Source organism: Peromyscus maniculatus, chromosome 3, assembly GCF_049852395.1.
Source record: "Peromyscus maniculatus bairdii isolate BWxNUB_F1_BW_parent chromosome 3, HU_Pman_BW_mat_3.1, whole genome shotgun sequence".
In the NCBI taxonomy this organism is placed as follows: domain Eukaryota; kingdom Metazoa; phylum Chordata; class Mammalia; order Rodentia; family Cricetidae; genus Peromyscus; species Peromyscus maniculatus.
In genome coordinates this window covers 59125702-59147927 of record NC_134854.1, presented here as the reverse complement: position 1 = coordinate 59147927, position 22226 = coordinate 59125702, and the positions used below count along the sequence as shown (strand labels likewise).

At 45.0% G+C, this 22226-nt stretch overlaps 1 pseudogene; it reads right to left on the bottom strand.

Moving 5' to 3' along the window:
* Positions 1-11348: 11348 nt before the first annotated feature.
* On the bottom strand, positions 11349-11923 carry LOC102918828 (large ribosomal subunit protein uL6 pseudogene; annotated as a pseudogene).
* Between the last annotated feature and the right edge of the window lie 10303 nt (positions 11924-22226).

Here is a 22226-nt window from a genome sequence, read left to right as displayed (position 1 = left end):
AACAACTGATCCTCAAACATCTTTGGTTGGCACCTGGCAGCTTGTTCAGCTCTGGATGCTGGTGGACATCTTGGGAAGTTTGTGTTCTCTGGCTGCAGGGACTTGCTCTCCACTATGGGCTATTGATATAGGTTGGCTGAGTGGCTGTGGATGGGCAGGTCTTGTTAGCAGCAAAAGGCTAATTGCTGTGTGCTGTCTGTGGTTGATTAAATAGAGGTGTGAACTCATAGTCAAGTCCCTCAGAAGACCCTGCTCTTTGTTCTGATTCCATTATTGAGGTGTCACATTGGTGAACAAAATAATGTCCATAGAAAGGGTGGGTTTCAAGGGTTCACGTACCTGGATCGGTGTCAGTGGCTGTGGGGGAGCTCTTACTGAGTGCTCAACGGAGTAAGTTATAATGAACAGAAGCTCATGCCTCACACTTAGGGGGGCTGGGAGGTCTAAAACTGAGGGGCTGGCAGTCAGCGAGGGCTTTCTTGCTGTGTCATCCCAAGGAGGAAAGGCAGAGCAAAGGCAAGAGGAACAGAGTGGCCAGACCTAGCCATCGCTAAGAAAGCAGCTCACAAGACAATGGCATTGATCCATTCCCCAGGAAATCACCATCCTGGTAGAGCCCCCAAGTCTCCTCAAGCCCCACCTCTCAGCACCGCACTGGAATCAAGTTGCCAACACATGCTTTGGGGAACGTATTCAACCCATAGCAGCTGAAAGATGGGTAGCTGGGCACCACAATTGGCACCTGTAACAGGGGCAAGTCATTCTTTTCAGCCTATTCTCTGCATTTTCAAGTAGATATCTCATGTCTCACAAAAACATGTACACTCAAGCCAGGCATGGTTGCATGTCCCTATAAACCCAGCAATGGAGGCCAAAGACAAGTGGGTCCTGAGAGCTTGCTGGCCAACCAGCTTAGTTGGGATCGTGAGCTTCTAGTTCCCTGAGATAGCCTATCTCAAGGGGCAAATGGTGGGAAGTGATAAAACAGGACATCACACATCCCTCCTCTAGGCTCTGCATGCTTGCATGCACATCAGACGTGTGCACTCGCACACAGATGAACACACAAAATAACATGCATTCTGTGAGCTCACTCGTCCCATACACTGTGTCTGGCGGTATTTGTGACTAAAGGAATGCTAATTTGCATTTTGCCTTTACTTTTCCTACATCTACCACGTAGCATGTTTGTAAGACTTACAATAGAAGATGTGAAAGAAACGTTTGAGAAGAAGATAGAGAACTAATTTTTAAATAATATTGATAGTAATATTATTCCATGCAATACATTTTGGCCATATTCATCTCTCCTCCACCAACTCCTCTAATATTCACTCACACCTTCCTACTCCCCCAACTTTTAAAAATATTTTTGAAAACCTATGAAGTCCAGTTTGTGATGCCCAAATAATCTTGAGTGTGGGACCATCCCCTGGAATATGTTCGGCCTGTTTACCCAGAGTTATATCACTAAAGAAAACTGAATTTCCCTCTCACTCTCCCAGCAGCTACCAAATGACAATAACTCCTTGGCTAGGGATGGGACTTTGTGCCCACTTCCCCCTTAGATGCTTGGCTTTTGTCTGGATTGATCTCACAGAAGCCTTGTGCATGCTGTCTCAGCTGCTATGAGTTTATGTGTGCATCTCTCCTGTTGCATCTAGAAAATACTGTTTCCTTGTGCTTATTCACAGCCTCTGGCTCCTACAGTCTTCTGAGCGCTTCTTCCACAATGATGCCTGAATCTTGGGGAAAGGAATGTAATCTAGACATCTCATTTGGAGCTCAGCATCCCATAGTCCATATTCTCTGCACATTGAGTAGTCATGGGTCTCTGTTAGTTACTGTTCACTGCAATAAGCTTCTTGATGAGGGTTGAGTATCTCTGTGGGTGTACAGTAAGTCATTAGGAGGAGTTTGTCCACTTAGGAATATGTCCATTTAGCAGAATGACATTAGTAGGGTCTCAGCTAGGGCCTATGACTTATCTAGCAATAGGTTCTTCACCCCCAATAATGGTTCCACGTACCTTGTAGAGCAGGCCTTAAATCAAATCAGAGAGTGTTAGGTTACCCTGTAACATTCCTGTCACTATTGCATCAGTGGGTGTATCTTTTTCTTTTTCTTTTCTTTTCTTTTCTTTTTTTTCTCGAGACAGGGTTTCTCTGTGTAGCTTTGGAGCCTTTCCTGGAACTCACTCTGTAGCCCAGGCTGGCCTTGAACTCACAGAGATCTGCCTTCCTCTGACTCCCGAGTGCTGGGATTAAAGGTGTGCACCACCACTGCCCGGCTTCAGTGGGTGTATCTTGTAGGTCACTCATTATTGGAGCTTGTGCAGTTCAATGCTGGGTAAGACTGATGTTTACTTTTCTCCTCTGGTTGTATGCACAGCAGCTTTCAGCACTACAAAAGCAAGCCAGAAGGGGTGGGGCTTTGAGGTAAGTGTGAGCTTGATTTCTCCATGTTCTGTTACTCAAATATGTGGTATCTTCAACAATAAGATCTTACTCTCCAGTACCAGGAATGGGTTACATCTTTTGGAATTGTTGATAGTGAAAACTACTTTTTAAAGTGAAGCATGATTATGATTAAGAGTCCCTGATCCCTAGGGAAAACGTGTTAGCCATTTTAATTGACCTGTTTTATAGACTCTTTGACCTCAGGAACAATGCCCAATCGTGGTGCATCTGTCTGCCACTGTCGTCCAGGAATACTGGATTGGCGGTCCCATCGTTTGGCTCAAGCTCTGGGGTGCCTTTATCTTCCTTTCACTCCTTTTGTGTCAGCTACTCCTCCTTTCTGGCCCTAGCATTCTTCAGGAAGACAGCACCTGTGCTGGCCAGTTTTATGTCAACTTGACACAAGCTAGAATCACTGGAGAGGAGGGAGTCTCAATGAGGAAATGCCTCCACAAGATCATGCTGTAGGTGAGCCTGTGGGGCATTTTCTTAATTAGTGATTGATGTGGTAGAGCCTGGCCCATTGTGAGTGGGACCACCCTTGGATGGGTAGTCTTGGGTTCTGTAAGAAAGCAGGCTGAGCAAGCCACGGGGAGTTAAGCCGGTAAGTAGCACACCTCCATGGCCTCGGCATCAGCCCCTGCCTCCAGACTCCTGACCTGTTTGAGTTCCTTTCCTGACTTCCTTCAATAATAAACAGTGATATGGAAGTGTAAGCCAAATAAACCATTTCCTCCCCAAGTTGCTTTGGTCATAGTGTTTTGTCACAGCAATAGAAAGACACCACCTGTTGAACTGTGAGGAGAGCCAGGATACACTCTATCCAGGCTTAATGACATTCTGCTAGTTAGTAAGTGCATTTCCACAAATGGATGTTGGATATATGGGAAATCCCAATGCCTTTTACTTCATAACTGTGTGTTGAGAGGAATCCACATTCCTCATCTAAAGGAGAATTCCACCCCCCACCCCCCAGAGAAACCCATACAGCCATCCAACACATCCCTGTAGACCAAAGACCCAAGATTCCATTCAAGACTGGCCAGTCCCAGGACTATCTGGCAGCAACACGTCTGAGCAGAATTTGTGAGTGTGTAGTGATCGATTACCATCATCTAGCTCAAATGACAAGCAAATCTCTCTCTGTCATACTACATTAATCACTTCTCTCATTGCTATGACAAAGTGGGAACAGTTTACTTTCTTTTACAGTTTTAAGGGATGCATTGAGGAAAGCGCAGCAGACAGCAGGAGTCTGAGGTGATTGGCCACACTGCATCTGCATACAGGAAGCAGCAAAAGATAAACGCTGGTAGCTCAGCTCACTTTCTCCTTTTCATTCAGTGCAGAGCCCTGGCCCATGTGTCCTGTTTGTTTCTATCACTGTGATAAACACCATGACCAAAAGCAGTTTGGGAAGGAAAGGGTTTATTTCATCTTGCCTCTCATAGTGGATAGTGGAAAAAAAAAATCAGGGCAGGAACTCAAGGAACCTGGAGGCAGGAACCAAAGCCGAGACCTTGGAGGAGTGATGTTTACTGGCTTGCATTTTATACAGCTCAGGACCACCTGCTCAGTTAACTCAATCTAGAAACTTGCTCGTAGACATGCCCATCTGTCTCCTAGGTGATATTGGATCCTGTCAAGTTTACAATAAATATAATAAATACGATGCCTTAGGGCTCAGGAGACAAACCATCCCACATGCACACATGCTACCACCCCCATTACAACCCACATCAACCAGCTCCCATCTAGATGTCAAATTTGATGTCAAATCATCTTGAACAGGTGAATATAAGACATGGTTCCCCTGGGACCATATGCAGATGTATTTATCTATAATGGGAAGGAATCAGGTTACGAAGGAAAATGGGAAAAGCTAGGGATAGGAGGCTTCTAGGGGGTCTAGTTTCTAGATTTTTAGATGGGCCCTAGTGAGGAGAGACTATAAACAGAGCTAAAGGATGTTTGTATTACGTTGGGGTAGGTGGTGATGGGCGGGAAGCAATCTCTGTGTTTAAACACTTACAGGTTAATTTCTCCATTGGTGTTGGCTGCCCACTTCTAAGGTCCTGCCCTCTACAAGGTGACTTAAGAATGAGGACCACTCTCATCTTGCTGTGCTATGGAAGATGGGAAGAAACAGGGCACAGAGAACTCACAGCCCCTTCCTCTGATCTGGCCCATAACTTTCTCTCATTGTATCTTCTGTGGCCCTATGACCAGAGCATGCTCCACCTTAGTAGCACTTCAACGGGCAGTTTTCCTATGTTCCCGGGACTAAGTCTGGGACTCAGCAAACATAGGATGTGCTCTGTCACTGAATTAGTTCCACAAGGAACACAAGCAGTGACCTTCTTGCACTTCTATGAGGACCTGACATCTCTGTAAGAATGAGACGATGCAGCTTCACTGGGCACCAAAATGGTCTTGAAGCTTCCAGAACCCAGCAAGAAGGCCCCCCTCACCCCTACATCTTCCAGAACACACCAACAGCAGTAGCTGTACCAAAGGACCACCCTAAGGTGTTTGGTATAAAGGAGCAACCTCAACAAGGGGAGATTCATTCTTCAGTTTTATAGCAAGGAGATAACTTGGTTTTGTCTAAAGTCCATGTTTCTGCCTAACTTACTTGGTGCCTACATTAGTACGAGTGAGTTGAGTTTCATCCCTATTTGCTTCTACTCAGGCCTTGGGAGGAATCTGACTCGAATATGGCACTAGCTGGAGGAGTCCCTGTAGGCTAACGACAGAGGATCAAAGGGAGAATTTCCAGTGTTGTCCAGAGCCCAGAAGGGCCACTGAGGAGCTCAGGACCCTCTGCCTCTTTACTGAACAAATTAGAAAAGCTCTCTCTCCAAGATTACAGATAAATAATGTATAGAATTCTTGCATTCAGCAGGATAGCTCCAAGAGATTCCCAGACACCTGGATTGTCCCCTGACTTGTGAGATTTCCCCACAGTTATGGGTTGAAGCTTTAGCCAGGAAAGGGTCTAGAGCAGTGGTTCTCAACCTTCCTAATGCTGTGACCTTTTGATACAGTCCCTCATGTTGTGGTGACCCCCCAACCATAAAATTGTTTCATTGCTACTTCAGAACTGTGATTTTGCTACTGTTAGGAATTGTGATATAAATATCTGTGTTTTCCAATGGTCTTGGGTGACCCCATGAAAGGGTCCTTTGACCCCCCTTCCACATAGGGTTGTGACCCACAGATTGAGAACCATTGTTCTAGATCTAGCTCTCCTTTCCAGTGTCAAAGCATAATTTTGCTCTGCATGAAGACTTGAGCCTCGGCTTGTGGTGATATTGTGTTCCCCAAAATATTGTGCACCCTAATAAACTTATCTGGGGTCAGAGAACAGCCACTAGATATAGAGGCCAGAAAATGTTGGCACACACACCTTTAATCCTAGCATTCCAGAGGCAGAGATCCATCCGGATCTCTGTGAGTTCAAAGCCACACTGGAGACAGCTAGGCATGGTGACTCGTGCCTTTAATCCCAGGAAGTGATGGCAGGAAGGAGAAAAGTATATAAGGCGTGAGGACCAGGAACTAGAGCTGGTTAAGCTTTTAGGCTTTTGAGCAACAAACAGTTCAGCTGAGATTCATTCTGGATGAGGACTCAGGATCAGCTGAGGGAATGGCGAGGTGAGGTGGCTGTGGCTTGTTCTGCTTCTCTGATCTTCCACCATTTACCCCAATACCTGGCTCCAGGTTTGTTTTTATTAATAAGACTTGTTAAGATTCATGCTACATTGGCTTAGAGTCGGGAAGACTCAGTCTTGATCAGCCTGCAGCGATGTGACTCTATCCTATGGTATCACCTCTCAGGACTTCCACCTCCTCTGCTGGAATAGAAATGAAGACGTACTGACTTCACATAGGTGTGAGAACTAAATGGCATAAACACATGGGGGCACTTACCACGCTAAGTGCCAAGGCATCAGCTTCCTCCTGCTTTGATTTTAAGTATGTATACATATATATGCATAAATCATAAATGTGCAATAACTCAATTCACAAATTGAGTACACTCTGAAAACCCAGCACTTAGCTTAAGACAGAGTATTTCCGGCATCCTAGAAGTCCCAGAGGACCCTTCTGGACGTTACTACCAACCCCTCCCAAAAGAGAAACATTATCTTCAAAAAGCATAAATTAGTTAGCGCTCCTTAAAATTTCATATAAAGGAACTCAGAACTCCACTGTGTCTCACTTTTTGTTTTTCCACTCAGTCTTATGTTTGTAAGGCCTGTAGCATCTTGTACTGTTCATTCTCTGTCTCATGTTTTGTGTCCACACTATTTATTTTTTTCCCTATAATAAAAGAAAGCTGAGAGTCTACGATGATTAAGATGGACCCTGCTGCTGCCATCGTCTGTCTAAGCTTTTAACAAAATGAGAACTGTAAATCTTCAGAGGACCACGGCTCGAGTGCCCAAGTGACCACACACTTGCTGAACTAATGTCCTTGGTTATGAGGTCTTTACACAGCTGCTGCTGTTTAGATCTGTTGTCCCCAGCACATCCAGGTTGACAGCAGGACCGCTAAGAGGTGAATACATCATGAAGCCTATGCCTCCATGAAGGGATTACATCATTGTCACGGGACATGGGTGTTTGTCGTGAAGTGGATTCCTGGGGAAAAGGGTGAATTTAGCCACCCACGCCCCCTGCTTCTTTGGGGTGCTTGTGGGCGTGTGCAAGTGCCTCCCTATCCTTCTGCCTTCCACCATGGGATAACACAGACACCCATGCAATGAAGCGACTTGGACTTTCCAGCCCCCAGAATAGAAGAAACAAATCCTTGTTCTTTATACATTACCTAATCTCAGGTATTCCGTTATAGTAGCACCAAGTGAACTAAATAACAGGGAACCCAGCCCCTGAGGACACCACCTCTGCTCCCTGCTCTGGGTGACTGCTCATTCGAAAAGCAAACTGCCCGAAGGGGACTGCTTCAAAGCCGTTCCTCTCTTCTTAGCAAGACAGAAAGGGTTCCTCTCCAAAAGCCAGGGGATAAATAATAGATAAAACCACTGCATTTGAATAGCACAACTCTAGGGATCTCAGAATATTTTACTGGGGCATTAAAGAAAGTTCTCTTCTCCATATCCATACGGAGGGGAGTAGGGTGCAAAACACACCTCAGCTCTGTGCGGTCCTGTCTGCAGAAACCCAACAAAAGTGCGACCTGGAGATGCCCCAGGGTGCCTTGATTCATCCTTGAAAGTTTAAACAAAAGCAAAGACCGAGTGGGGACCGATTCGATTTTCATTGGCTTTGTATCTTGCATCTCACTCCAACTCTGCTTCATAGTCAAAGGGAAAATGGACTGCAGCTTCCATAGTTCCAGGAACCAACGTCTCGGCTCAATTGCCTTTGGAATCTCCCAGGGCTGATTCCTCCGTGACTGCGTGTGGAAGCGAATGCAGTTATGATGATATTGATTTTTAAGATCATAACGTGATGAAGGCCAAGATTTTAGAGACACATGTCCTTCAAATAACACCATCCCTCTTTTTCTGTGAGTCTTCTATGTTGCACGTTTCAAAGACCAGTTATTTAAAAAAGAAAAACCTATTCTGTTGTGGTTTGGATGAGAAACGGCCCCTATAGGCTGGATATACAAACACTTAGCTCTCCGCTGGTAGCTCTGTTTTGCTGTGGAACCCTTAGGAACTGGAGCCTTGCTGGAGGAAGTGGGTCGCTGGGTCTGACTGAGAGCTGGATCCCATTTCTCATCCTGTGTCTGCTTCCTCACTGTGGGTGCAGTGAGACCAGGCACCTCACATTCCTGCGCCCATGCTCTTCCTGTCATGATGGCCACCATGCCTTCTTAAACTGTGAGCCCAAACAAAGCCTTGCTTTCTTAAATTGCTCCTTGTCAGGTATCTGGTCACAGCAGTGAGAAAAGTAACGAAGACATACTCCTTCCTCGTTCTCTTCACTAGCGGACTGTTCTCTTGTTGAATAACTTTTTAGTAAGGTTCTTTGATGAGTCAAAATTTTCCTCTAGTAATTTCCATCTGCTTTCCTTAGTCCTTTTCCCTAGAGCCGCCCAGATCTGTTCCAGCCCACTGAGCAGATCCTGAACCTGAAGATAGCAACTCCGTAGTCCAGCTTACTGCTTGGATTCCTGCTTTTGACTAGAATCGAATCCTTTCTTCTCAAAGTTGTACATTCCTAGAATATAAAATATTTATTATGGAAAGTATTTTTTTTGGCTTTACTTTGATTGTTGTGTTAATGTTGTTCTTGATGTTTAATGTCCTGTATTGAAACATGTTATTAAATCACAAAAGAGGATTGGGGTTTTAACTGTGCTTACAACAGGCCAGTGGATTAAAAAAAAAATCCATATGATTGCAATATGTGATAACATGTTTATCTTGCATAATTTATCGTAATTCCATAGAATCAGAGTTCAATGTAAAGTAGATGTCTTAAAAGAAAATTTGATATGAATTTATGATCTCAGAAAATGAAATGTTGACTTTTTAATATGTTTCAGAAAGTAGCAACCATGAAGAAAATGCCTGATAAATTCAATAATATTTATATATTGTATATATGAAAATATCATCAACAAATAAAGAGGCAAAGGATGAATTAAAAAGCATTTTTGTAATATTTGTACCATAGACTAAATATACTAACCATACAAAGAGCTCTTAAAATTAATTTTTAAATAAAAGATGAATCATTCTAATAGAAAAGGCAAAGAAAATAAACAGGCAGTTTCAGAAGAAATTTAATATCAGATATATATGAAAAACATTCTGCTCCTTAAGTAATGGAAGATATTCTCATTAAAACAAAATAATGTTATTCATCAATAAAACTTTTAAAGGTGAAAAAATCCTCTCTTAACTATAGGCAGAATTATCAGGCTATGGATATGAGCATGTACACTCAAATTCTGCTGTGTCGAGGGGGAGACTGTTGCAGGTTTTCTGGAGGAATATTGGGTAATATTGAAAACAATGACTTAAGAACTTAAAAAGGAATAGATGCCATTTGATCCAGCAATTCTATTTCTGAGTAATTCTCCTTAAGTGAATAATGATTATTAATTGTGTGGATATATATATATATATATATATATATATATATATATACATATATATATATATTCATACAATTACAAAAGCATTATTTCAACACTAAAAAATATACTTGTATTTGCAAAAAATAACTAAGCAAAACAGAGCACGCACTCTAATATATCTATATATCCTTTATATATATTTACTTGTAGCATCATGGTAATATAACATAATAAAATATATGTAATAGATATATTAAAAGATGAATTATATTGAAGTGAAAAGATAAACTAATGTACCCTTCTTACTACAAGTGAAATGAACTGTCCCGTGCAATTCCTGAAGAAGGCGCTACTGACTCTGAAGACTACAGATATATCAACACTCTTGTTTTATCTCCAGCACTGTGGCTGTACCTGATCTGCTGGTGTTTTAACTGCCATCTGTGTCCCCCTAACCCTGTGGTCAGCACTGCACTTTGGCCTTGTGGAACTTCCCAGCCTGCCAGCACCAGCCCTGCTGCTGCCATCAGATGTAGTTTTTAACTAAGTCTCTGTCGTTCTATGTACCAATAAAGACTTGGGAGACATGTTGGGGTGAAAACCTGCTAGCTCAGAGGGGCCGAGAAAGCTTCCTTTTTGGCCAGAGATCCAGCAAGAGAGCATCTCTCCACTTGTCCCAAATCAATAAAGACTACGAATCTCCAAGTCCCTCCCTACTCCTTCCTGTGCATCTCTCTGTCAACTACTCTGTCAACTAGTTGCTGGCTCTGCCCCCTGATCCAAGGTTGATTTTATTAACACAGGCTTGGGGTTTCACTGTGCAATCAAATATCCCATAACACATCTTGAAAGTATTTTTTGTTGGGCAGATAATCTAGAGCCTTACTTTAATAAAATTTGTCAACATGTTAGGATGCTGTATTGTATTTTAAAGTAATATTATTAAAAGTATAGATTATAATAAGTTATAAAACACGCTATGTGGTGGTGCTATTAAAGTAGACCTAGAACAGCCCATTATAAGAGGTCAAGTTCTCCATACATCGGCAATTTTCTTCTGCTGCTCAGATGTATAGGAATCATCAAAACCTCTGTATGTTTTATTATGGAAATGAGACTCTTGGGGACCAAGTGCAAATGCTGACATTGTTACTGCTGCTTATCATGGTGAACAAGGGATTCCTGTGTTAGCATCCAGGAGTCTTGTGTCTTCGGCTGCCACCCATGAGATTGTGGCAGTCTGCCTTGTTACCTTGAACTAGGATAGAATTGTTATACCATCCTTGATTATTGATAGCCACATCCTCATTATTAAAAACAACATCAAAATCACTGTTTAAAAACAAGACACCAGATTACTAGTCCCTTACATCTTGGCAATCCCTCCTTTCCATTGCTCCCTATAGGCAAGTTCCATTTATTGCAGCTCAATCTCATACCTTCAGCCTTCCTCTACGGTTGTTATAGTATGAATGTTTGTCCTTTTCAAAACTCATGTTACAATTTAGGTGCCACTATAATGGGGTGAGGGGTAGAATGGTAAGGAAGCGATTGAGCCATGTGGGCTTTTTTCCCATTGATGAGATCACTGCCATCATAAAAGAGTTTGTTTCCCTCTTAGTCTCTTGTCTTTTTGTCTTCTATCATGGAATGAGGTGGAAAGAAGATCCTCATTGGGTGCTAGGGTCTCCATCTTAGATTTCTTAAACTCTAGAATTATGAGAAAGTCAATATCTGCTTTTTTTCAATATGTCTTTTATTGTCCTAAAAGACACTCCAAATTGTACTTAAATCCAGAATCTTGTTTCTGGAGCTGGGTAAATCAGGTCTCACTCATCAGCCTGCTGCACTGTTCCCTTTTCAGACACATAGATACCATTAAAAACTGTCTGATATCCTTGTTTTTAGCTGTTGTTGCTTGCTGAATCAGAGCTGCTGAATTTGAAACAAGTTCAATATCATTTCCTTCAAGGATTAATACATCCTTCTGGCCTTGACAGACAGAACAAGCAACACCTGTCCTCACCCGAACCCTGTGGATGTAATTTTCACCCAAGAAATTTCGGATTTCAACCAATGCCCCATTCTCTCGAATAACGACATTGTTGGGGAAGTGAGTATACACAGACCTCATCTTGTAGCGGAAGCCCAGTGTAACACCCTTGATCATGTTCTGAACGTGACTGCAAATGGTTGGGACAGTGGCCAGTTCCTTTCTGTTACCCCACCATTTGTCAGCCCGGAGCCGCCTCTTCTTCCCAAGGAGACTCAGCTCTACATTGATGTGATTGAAGTCCCTCCAGAGGGTTCCTCTGGGGCCCTTCACAATGACTGTGCGCTCCTTCAGAGTGATGTCCACGTTTTCTGGAATGTCGACAGTCTGATTGCTGAGAATGGTCTTCATTCTCGCATTAGATGGGGCAAAGTCACTATCAACTCTTAATAGCTTACCCAGTGTTTGATATTTTGTGATAGCAGCAGAAGTGGACCACAGTCCTGTGTGGTCCCATATGGACCACCCAATATCTCACCTTGGAAAAGTAGTTGTCTCTTCCCCTGTAGTTCATTTAAGAGTCTTTCAATGCCTAGTAACAGTGACTTTAAAAACTAAACAACCAGGAGAGGTAGATGCTAGAAGAGGATGTATTAGGGGTGACAGCTGGTTATTGAGACCATCTTTGTTCTGAGGTAGTGGCCAGGATGGACACACGCTAAGAAGGCTGGGAACTTGAGAGTATGTTCAACCAAGGGAACTATAGCCAAATATCTGTTCATGGGTAGCGGTTCATCACCTGATTTTTCAGCTCTGTTCTTCATTCATTAGCTGGAGTCTTGATTCCTGGACTCTAAGACATAACAAAGCAGAGAACAGTGTTAGGTTCAGGCCCGGGAGGGAAAGTCTCAGCTCGTGTTTAAAGCAGAGTGGGATTTGGACAGGGTTGCCGCCTCCTACACTTCACTTCAGTGACACTGACCTGCTGTTCTGAAGGGCCAGGGACAGGAACAGACACTGGGTGCTGTGAAGAAGATGAGGAAGAAAAAAGAAGATGAGGTGGAGGGGGAAGAGAGTTTCCAAGACTTGAGCCCAACTCCTTCCATAAAAAGAGACATAGGCTTATTCATATTAAAAAGGAAACATTCTGACACCTGGAAATTAAGGCGTGGTGCCACCCAGAGTGGCAAGTAACAGATATTTGTTGTTGTTGTTATTGTTGTTTTTTTCTGAGATAGAGGACCCCGCTGTTGGAGAAAGAACAAAGGCAGTGTGCTTGTGGGTTTGGGGAGGGAGGAGAATACACAAGGCCATTGCTCTGCTGATGACTAGTTCAGGCTTTCTCTCTGCGGTGTCTGAGGGGGCTCAGGATAGGGACCGCTTATGTAGGTATGGAGCGGGGACTGCAGCAGTGACTGAGCCTGGAGTATGGCTTCTATGGGCTTGTAGCTCTATCCCAAGTGTCTCTTGGTTTTAGCCTGTAGAGGTTTCTGAGGATCAGGTGGCAGGTCATGAGGGGCAGAAGGCCATGGTATTTTCCAGCCAAGAAAAATCAGGATGCAACCTGAATACTTGTAGCTGCAAAAGTTTTTCTTGAGGCTCAGAAAATCCCAATGGGCCACAGGACGAGGCTTTCCAGAGACCAGGTGATCAGAAGGAGGAATGTTGGCTTTGTGGTTTTGTTTTCGAAGATTCAGCAAACCTAGGTCCTAAATATTTCATATCCATCAAGGGCCCTTTGCATCTTTGTTGTAACATCAAGTGAGCCAACACATGTAGACTTCTCCCCTTCATTATTATCCCTCATTAGGATCAAGTTACCCACAACAATGTACAAAGCCTTCCCTGCCCCTCTCCCACACCCTTCCTAACAAGGAACATGAAGAACCACAGAAGAATGGAGAATAGACAAAAGCCATTCCTTCCTCCCACTGGCTTTATTTTCTCATTTTGTCCTTCAGCTGCCTAACTGGGCTCCATGAACAATCTAGATCCCATGCAAAGTTTCTTGACATGGATGTCTGCCCCTGCCTAGCCAGCCAGACTCATACCAATACCATGTTTGGGGCAGCCGGTATTGTAGTTTGAATTTATGAAATACCCCACATAAGCTCACATATTTGGACACTTGAGCCTTAGCTGGTGGTGGTGTTTGGGAAGGTTACAGAAGACACGAGGGCTGGAGCCTCCCTGGGGGAAGTATGCCATTGGGGCCAGGCTTCGAGGTTCTATCGTCTGACAACACTTGTTTCTCTTTCTGTTTTCTCTGTGTGAGACGACGTGATCAGCCTGTTTCCTGTGCCCACTGCCATGTTTTCCCTCCCACACTGGACTCCGTACCTCTGGAACCATAGCCCAAATAAAGCCTTTCTCCCTTAAGCTGTTTTTGTCTGGGAATTATGCCACAGACACAGAAAAAAAAACCAACCTAGCCAGCCTGTTCTAGGCCATGGTTGACCTGGCCAAAGCCTGAATCAGTGAGTCCAGTCACAGGCTGCTCTCAGCCCACTAAACTCCCTACCATGGGAACTGAGCTAAGAGAGCACATGGGTTTCCTAGTTGATGGGTATTTGTGTGGGAAAATCATGAAAACCCAGGAGTTGCAGTAACCATGCTGAGACAGGAGTCTATCATTGGCGGGAGCTTTAACTTGGAGTCTATTGAAAGCTCTTCTCCCAGCTCCTGAGAGTTATACTCCGTTAGTGGTCTTTTTGTAATATTATTATTATTATTAATTATTATTAGAATTTCATATAATGAATTTTGAATATATTTACCCCCCTCTCCAAGCTTCTCCCATCTTTGAGGTTTCTTCTTTCTTGTTTCTTTCCCATCATGTCCAGTTTGCGTTGTCTTGGGAGTAGGGCCCACCTTTTGTGTGCTCATCCGACAAGGAGGACACATATCCTCAAAGGGAGTTGATTCTCCCTCTTCAGCAACTTTCAGACAGCCTTAGCCCCTCCGCTAGTGCCAGGGCTTTTGTCTGTGCCTTCCCTCTTCTATACTAGCAAGTTCACAATTGCTGTGAGTTCATCTGCATATCTTTCCTGTTGTATCTGAAAAACTCCGTGTCTTAGTTAGGGTTTACTACTGCTGTGAGGAGACACCATGACCTCCGCATCTCTTATAAAGAAAACACTTAACTGTGGGTGGTCACTTGCAGTTTCAGAGGTTCGGTCATTCATGGCAGGGAGCAAGGCAGCATGCAGGCAGGCATGGTGCTGGAGAAACAGCCGAGTGTCCTACGTCTTACAGGCAACAGGAAGTTGACTGACTCACTGGGCAGTATCCTGAATATATGAAACCTCAAAGCCTGCCTGTACAATGACACACTTCTTCCAACAGGCCATACCTACTCCACAAGGCCACACCTCCTAATAGTGCCACTCCCTTTGAGATTATGGGATTTTGGTGGCCAATTACATTCAAACTACCACACACCATTTGATGTTGTAGACCACCTCTGGCTCTTTTATAAAAAGGTCTGTTGGCCATTTTTGTTTTGTTTTCTTTCTAAGATGTATTTTTATTTTATGTGTATGGGTGTTTTGCCTACACATGCATGCAGTACCACCAGAGGCCAGAAGATGGGGCTGGACACTCTGGAACTAGATGCCTATTAGCCCCCATATGGGTGCTGGATTTTGAACCCAGATCCTCTGAAAGAACAATCAGTGCTCTTAAACACTGAGCCACCTCTTCAGCCCTACCTCTGGTTCTTACAGTCTTTCTATTTCCTCTTCCATGAAGATCCCCAAGCCTTGTAGGAAGAATGTGAAATGAAGGCCCAACTTAGGGCTGAGCACTCTGTAGTCTTTTATTTTGTGGATGTTGACCCATTGGAAGGTCTCTGTGTTGATTTCCATCTACTGAAAGAAGAAGTTTCTCTGATAAGGGCTGAGACATTTCATCCTTCTCTTGTTTCTTCTTGCCCTGTCTTACACGTGAACAGCCTGGCTACTTGCCCTCACTAGAGAGCAAATGTATTTAATGCACACACCACCACCACCACCACCACCACCACTACCACCACCACCACCATGGTCCACCACCACCACTACCACCACCACCACCACCACCACCACCACCACCACCACCACCACCACCACCACCACCAATTGACCCAGCACCCAGTGGGCACTCAATAAATGTTGGCTGAAATGATCTGAGCACATGTGAACTAACCTTGCCAATTTTCCTTTCTGTTTCTTCTGGTTTGGGCTGAGATTCTCCCAGGGCATGGTGGCATAGGGCAATTCTGGACATGTCTGTAGCTTGGATGCAGCACAACCATTTGAAACAACAACCTGAAGTCACTTTCTAGCCACTGTTCCCCAGGAGAAGAGATAGTGTCTGTCATACTTTGTCTATTCGAACATTGTAAAGTAGAGGTCTAGGTAGTGCCCCAGCAGCTCCTGGGGCCTTTAGAGTTAGAGCCCATCTCTGCTCTGGGTGGGAGAGGGTTAGGGTTTTGTTTTTGTAGGTCAGTGCTCCTGCTGTGAGCAAAGGTCTGGATGCAGCAGAGCAGTGAGAGCGCACAGAACTGGTGCAGCAGCCTCTTGGCTTCTGTTCCTGGTGATTTCTTCCTTCCTTCTGCTGCCAAGAGAAGCTGTGACCAGTTCCCAGGTCCCCAAAGCTTAGCAGCAGCCAGATTGCCTTTTAGGAAACGAACAATAAGGAAACCACCAGGCTGTTTGATGGCTGGCTTTCACTGTCCCTACTGCTAATCGGAGATTGCCTAGATGAACTGGGTTCTTGCTAGAGGTGGAGGTTAAAGATTGACTAAACACAAGCCAGAGTCTGGGAGGAGGAGGAGGAGGAGGAGGAGGAGGAGGAGGAGGAGGAGGAGGAGGAGGAGGAGGAGGAGAGGGATTCAAGGAGTAGGCGGGGCATGAGAAGGAAGGAGACTCAAAGGGAAGAAATCATAGAGCCTCATCATCACAGTCCAAGGACAAGGAGGGAAGATGGCATTCTGGGAAAGGGCAAGGGAAAAGGTAAAGAAAAGAAGAGGGAGAATGGTAAAGGAAAGGAAAACTGGTAAGCAAGAGACAGGGAGGAGCAGGCTTGGATGTGGAGATGGATATGGAGAAAAGGGGGAATCTTATGAAAGCTGGTCGATTGTATACACACACACACACACACACACACACACACACACACACACACAAATACACACATATACACAATGTCTGCATACATTTCCATGTATTTATGGAATCTCTAAAGCATGCCTAGAGAGCAGGGAGCCCAAGTGAAAACTGCTGGAGTATGGTAGAAAGTGGTGTGCTGACAGTGAGGAGTACCTGTGGTGGTGTGGCCGTTGGCTTTTACATCATTATGACGAAGCATGACGGAATCAACCTCACAGGGGCGGGGGAAGACTCATTCAGGCTCAAAGGCTAGTTAGTCCACAGATCTTAACTTGTTGATTCTTGGACCGTGGGTGATGTAGAATATCCTGATGGCAGGAGCATGTGGCAGAGGCCACTCTGCTTGTGGAAGGCAGGACGAGTCTAGAAAGGAACAGAAGCCACGTGGGACAAGACACAGGTTTCCCAGAGATGTTTCCTCCAGGTAGGTCCTACTCCCTAAGGTCACAGAACCTCCCCAAAGGGTGCCACCAGCTAGGGCCCAACTCCTCAGCACATGAACCTTTGAGTCTTTTATAGCTGAGCCATAAAATGTGGGAGGGAGGATTCTCAGAGAAGGAGCAATAGCGACTGTTACTTCCCAGCTGTTCCCCAGAGTGCCTGCCATGGAGGAAGGACATGACAGGAAGTCTGAGGGGCTCAGAGATCTGTGAGCACCAGCTATAGTGTTGGGCAAAGCCACTGTCCACTGCTGTGACAGTCCACATGGAAGAGCCTTTATCTTTCCACCCAATATCCTTGTCTCTGTGCATGAGGAAGAGCTAAAATGCGCAACACAATGAGTTCCTTCACCAGTAGAATGCTAGTTCCCAACCAGTTGTCAAGATGTGGGAGACAAATGCAGGTGTGTTGGAGTGATGGCCACCCTCAGCAGAAGATGGCCAGCTGTCATCAGCACGGCTTGCTGGTGTCCAGAAGTAAGCATTTCCGTGTCATGATTCTTAGCCTTACACTTTTACTTTTACTTATTATATCTTACTTATTTTCGTGTGTATATGCATGTAGTATGTTCTATGTGTGTTTGTGCATTTGTGCATGCTGTGCTTATGCACATGTGAAAGCCAGAGGTGAATGTTCGGTGTCTTTCTTATTAGTTCTTGGCATACTCTCTCTCTCTCTCTCTCTCTCTCTCTCTCTCTCTCTCTCTCTCTCTCTCTCTCTCTCTCTGTGTTTGTATGTGTGTGTATATATGTATGTATCTATCTATACATACATATATATATTTGTATGTTTGTTGACAGGGTCTCTCACTGAACTTGGAGTTTACTGATTGTTGGACTGGCTGCCCAGTGAGCTCTTGGGGTCTGACTGTCTCTGCCCCTACCAGACTCCTGTTCCAGCACTAGGATTTCAGAGAGAGAATTCTGGACCCAGCTCTTTAAACAGTGCTGGGGATCCAAACTAAGTCTTCATGCTTGCACGGCTGGCACTTTACCCACTAAGCCACCCCTGGAGCACCTGCCGTGACCTATTTAATATGCAGTTGGTTTCATGTGAAGAAACATCTCCAAAAGATGGCCACGAGCACTCCATCTGCTATTTACACAGCCTAGTGCCGGAGAGGGCTGGGTTCAAATCTCACTCTGTCGGTTACCATTGGTGTCACCTTGGAGATGCTGATTGTCTTCCCCCAGAAGCTCAGTTTCCACATCTGCGTAAAGGATACAGCAACATATCCGGGATGCTTGTGAAGGTCAAATGAAACAATGGACATAAAGATCTTCCCCGGGGATTTTCCCAGCCACATGGTAGGTTCCAGAACCAGCAGGCCCTACAGTTACCTCTTTTATTAATCTACCTTGCTTCTACTTCAAAGTCTTAAAATGATGAGACCATACATGCACATTACACAATCATGCAAAGTACAGAAAAGTATGAAGGAGAACAGTCATCCAAAAACAGTATCACCATAACCTGGAGAGGCAACCTCTATGAACACTCGGGTGTGTCTCCTGTCTTAAAACCTCTAGAGCTCCAACTGCTCTGTAGATCCTGTGTTTAAGTTCAGCCCCTGAGTCCCGGTGCTCAGAAATCATTTCAACATGCATGCATTGAGTCGTGTGGGCATCCACTTGGGTGGAGGGGGAGGAACAATCATCCTCTATTGTTTTCAGCTCTGCAAGTGGGCGAGAACACCCGCTTCCAATGCATGGCAGCTTTTCACTTTTAAAAGGGAATGAACACAGCTACCCTTGCTCAGAGACAGGCCACCAAGTCCCTCAGCTTCCCCTCCCATGCTCCCCCACTGGCTGCCTTCCCTTATTTCTTATCGCTGGAAAGTTCTCTGGCTGAAATTACCAACCCTGTTGCTTAGCAGTTCATCTGCTCCCGCCTGCTCCCCTCCTGTCCCCAGGAACTGGGGGCCATGTGTTCCTTGAGCCCATATGCTGATGAGCCTCTTCCCACTCAACCTGCCGTCAGCCCAGGCACCAGCCAGAGCCACCTGCTCAGTGTCTGCTTGCCCCCTTCTGACTTCTAGAGGCAAGGTTGGGAGCTGGAGGGAAGTGGAGAGAGGAAGCGATGATTCCTTAGACAAAGGGACTCCAGGGCTTTCCAGAGACCTCCTCCTGCAGCCCCTTCTGGGGTTCTCACCCGGGCTTTTAATTGATCTCTGCTTGGAGGATGCTTTAGGGAACTAAAACAAGGAGGAATAGAGCTCAGGAAGGCAGGACGCAGCCCCAGGGAGAGGCAGAACTGCCACATTCCACCTAGCTCATTAGCCTTGGCTGAACAGGCAGGCAGTGCTGAAGGCTGGGCTGCGGATGAGGTCTCAGGGTGGGACCTCAGCACCACCTGGCTTCTCTCTTGAGTTATGGGTCTTAGGGTCCACAGCCCCACCCTCTTCTGCGGGACTCCGTACAAATCTTTACCTTGTTCAATCAATTAGTAATGGTTTATTTTAATGTGTGTGTGTGTGTGTGTGTGTGTGTGTGTGTGTGTGTGTGTGTGTGAAATGTCTTTCTTTACATTAGTCTATCTGAGTTACTTTCTAAATTGGGTGATTGTATGGGTGGGAGGAAGCCATGTTTCTGAAGAACCAGTCTGAAAATGTCTCCTGTGACCCATGCAAGACTACCTTTGCTGAAATTGGAAAAGTTAATCTCTGAAAACTTTATTTCATTTTCCAAAGAAGCAGAGAGCCTTCGGGGTAGGAAGGAACCAATATTCCATGCCCTGCTTGGTGAATTCAGTGCCAGGGAGAGTGTCAGAGAGATCTCCCAATTAGTTCTGGAGTCAAGGGAGGACACTGATGGTCCAGAATAAACTTGGGGAGAGAAAGAATTTATATAAGCTAGCAAGGAAGAGTTCAGAATGCTTGGGGTTTGTACAGTCCGTGGCTGATGCCACCAACCTTGCTAGACACTGCAGCCTGGCTCTGCACTTGGGTACCGGAAGCAAGCATGGAGCAGACATGGGGCAGGCATGGGGCAGGCATGGGGCAGGCATGGGGCAGGCATGGGGCAGGCATGGGGCAGGCATGGGGCAGGCATGGCTTTAACAGTTATAGATGGTAACTGAAGAGAGACTTTGGGACTTTGAGTATGGATTGGCCTTGGGCTGTCTTCCCTTGGCAGCTACCATGGCAACAAGAAGCAAGCAGGCATTGTGACAAGGACCTAATGGACAGTTGTTAACCTAGTGTCAGAAGGCCAATGCTCAAGAGCCTGCTTGAGTGGCAAGGGTCAGTGGGTAGCTGTGGACTCAGCAGAAACTCTCTCCCTCCCCCTGCCACCCCCCCCCCCCCCCCGCCGTGTGTGTGTGTGTGTGTGTGTGTGTGTGTGTGTGTGTGTGTGTGTGTTCGTTCCATGGCTGCTCCTTCAGGGGTTCAGGGAAAGAAGGAACTCATGGGTACAGCACAGCCTTTTACTGATTTGGCACTTGAATTTCACAGGTTTTCGCTTACTTGAAGTGTCAGGAGAGTTGTGAGACCCTGAGACCCAAGACACAAGACAGAAACTTGGCTTCTGAATGCTGTGGACATAGACACATTAGTCTGTTTTCGGTGCAAAAGAACCAGGCACACTATTTTTCTAACCTGTCTTTACACTCAAAATGATATTAACAGCACGTTCCTACTTCATTGATAAACCTCACAGCATTTAAACCTTGATGTGGCTGCACATATTCCACTACATTGTTGTGCTACAGTCTATTGAACAAACTCACACACACACACACACACACACACCCGTCAGCCCCTGAGACTGGGGAGACCATTTTTGCAAGAAATTGGACGCCAGCTGCAACGCCAACTAAACAGCACTGAAAAGGGTAAACCTTTGATAAGTCTACATAAACAGCAACTTTATCAATGCAAGCACACCAAAGTAAAGAGGAAACTCAAATGTTGCATTCCAACAAGCACTGTGGAAGATGGGAGCTGAGTGGGGAACCAAAGGATGGAAATTCTGTCTCACTTCAAATGATGTGAAGTCTAATGTTGTGACTTTAGGGGTAACCACCAAGAACAGAAAGATGGAATGTATTCCTTTTGAGACAGCAGATATCCCAAGTGAAAGAAGGCTGACTTACTCTGATAGAGGCATGCTAAGAGAAAAGAACCATTGAAGTTACTGTCAGGTCTGAGAAGGATCTGGGACCTAACTACTAAGTTCTCTTGTTGCTAGCTTCCGGGTGTTGTCAGAAAGCATGACACCCCCACCCCACCCCACCCTGAGCTTTATATGGGTTGGAGACAAAGGATTCCGGTACTCACACCCAGCAACCAGCATGGGTTCCCTTTGTGCCCCAAGTCCCAGGAGATGCCTCTGTTGATGTGGCAAGTGTGCTGGGCTTGTGTGTGACTGAGGAAAGCTGAGACTAGGGAATTTGCTTTTTGTTTTTTAATAGCAAACATCAAGCTGGCTGGAGGGTCCCAGAGGGAGACCTGGCCTAATTCTATAAGATTTCTTGGTGCAAATGCAACCCTGAGAAATGACCCAGGTCATGAACAGTCAGACTTGTCTTTGGGCATGCCCAGAAAGATCTGCAGGAGCTCAAAAGGCCCGCTGAGGGGTTTCTAGTCAAACAGTGGTAAACCACACGATACATCCAAAGAAACAAGTCAAAACACATTAGGATTATTAGTGATGAACATCCACCAAACTTGCTTTTAAAGAAGATTGGAACTATAAGTTTGAGTCTAAAGATAAGCAATTTGCAAGAGCCATTTAAAGTGTAGTTTCTCTTTTGACCTTAAGTGTGTTGGCCATGTTCTATCTTGGCTGGCTGAAGAATGTGTGTGTGTGTGTGTGTGTGTGTGTGTGTGTGTGTGTGTGTGTAGTGGGTGTATATGGGATGTATGCATGTGTTCACATGGAGGCTGTGATGCGACACTAAGAGGGCACAGCTGATTTCTTTTTTCTCTTCTCCCTGTGCTTTGTCAAGTCCATTCACACCTTTGCAGGACAGATGTAGAGCACTCGAAGTAAGAAGAAGTTAAGGAAGCCATACTATGCAAACGCTCACCAAAACAAAACCGATGCCTCAAAATAAATACTCGAAAAATGTATTTCAAGAAGAATTTTCCCCAAGCCCAAGCTCTCCACTAACTCAGAATGAAG